The following is a 1,184-nucleotide window of genomic DNA, read 5'->3' on the forward strand; positions in this document are numbered from 1 at the left end:
CATCTGAAGCATGTGTATCCTGAATTCTTTATCTGACATTCCATCTGCTGCAGGTATTACCTCTTCTAACGTTGAGTTGACCTGCATTGCTTGTGGTCCTTTCTTTCCTTGTCTTTTCATACTGCTTGCATTTCTTTCTGCTTGGTGAAACTGTTGTGTTTTTGAAATGATTTTTCCCCTATATACTAATATAGCTCTTGTATAGTTGAAAAGTCTCCCTTGCAGGGTCGGCGGCGGTCTGCCTACCTTGCAGGCGTGGGCAGCAGCTCTGCTCTCTCCTTACTCCAATTGGGGTGTCGTGACTACCATGCTGGCAGCTCACTGGGCCTGTTCTGGGCATGGGCGGCGGCTCTGTTCTGCCCCTACTCCAATTAGGGTGACGAGTGTACCACGCCGGCAGGCCACTGGGCCTATCCCGCTGGTCGGTTGCAGGTTTGCCCACCTTTCAGGCACGGGTGGCGGCTCTGCTCTGCCCCTATTCCAATTGGGTTGTCGTGACTACCATGCCGGCAGGTCGCTGGGCTGGGCCTGTTCCTGGCACAGGCGGCGACTGTGCTCTGCCCCTACTCAAATTAGGGTGACGTGTGTACCACGCCAGCAGGCTCCTGGGGCTGATCCGCCGGTCTGTCACAGGTCTGCCTACCTTGCAGGCATGGGCGGCGGCTCTGCCCTGCCCCTCCTACCACACCTGCCATCCGCTGGGCCTGATCTGCAGGTTGGTCGCAGGTCTGCTCACCCTATGGACACGGGTGGCAGTTCCGCTCTGCCCCCACTCCAATTGGGGTCACGTGACCACCCCACCGGCGGGGCCTGATCTGGGTGCAGGCGAAGGCTCTGCTCTGCCCCTACTCCAGTTGGGGTGACGTGTGTACCACGCTGGCAGGCCCCACTGGGCCTGACCCGCCAGTCTGTCATGGGTCTGCCCACCTTGTGGGCATGGGTGGCGGCTCCGCTCCGCCCCCTCTCCAATTGGGGTCACACGATCACCACAACGGCGAGCCGCTGGGGCTGCTCTGGGCGCGGGCGGCGGCCCGGCTCCTCCCCTCTGGATTGACGACAAATCGAGAGAAACTCGAGTGTCTGTGCCTCACCCTCCCTACCAGGAGACCAACTGTTTCTGTCGCCGCTGGTATTGATGAAGTTCTCTCCTCCATCGCTTTCTGATGACATCAGATCTCTGCCAT

At 59.1% G+C, this 1,184-nt stretch overlaps 1 long non-coding RNA gene across 1 annotated transcript; it reads left to right on the forward strand.

Annotated features, from left to right (window-relative positions):
- The first annotated feature begins 401 nt into the window (after positions 1-401).
- LOC125614922 lies at positions 402-676 on the forward strand. The gene is made up of 2 exons (XR_007345499.1): positions 402-488; positions 577-676. It is a non-coding gene; the product is annotated as an uncharacterized LOC125614922 (long non-coding RNA).
- Positions 677-1,184: the final 508 nt, after the last annotated feature.

The sequence above is a fragment of the Marmota marmota genome, unplaced genomic scaffold (assembly GCF_001458135.2).
Source record: "Marmota marmota marmota unplaced genomic scaffold, marMar, whole genome shotgun sequence".
Taxonomy (NCBI): domain Eukaryota; kingdom Metazoa; phylum Chordata; class Mammalia; order Rodentia; family Sciuridae; genus Marmota; species Marmota marmota.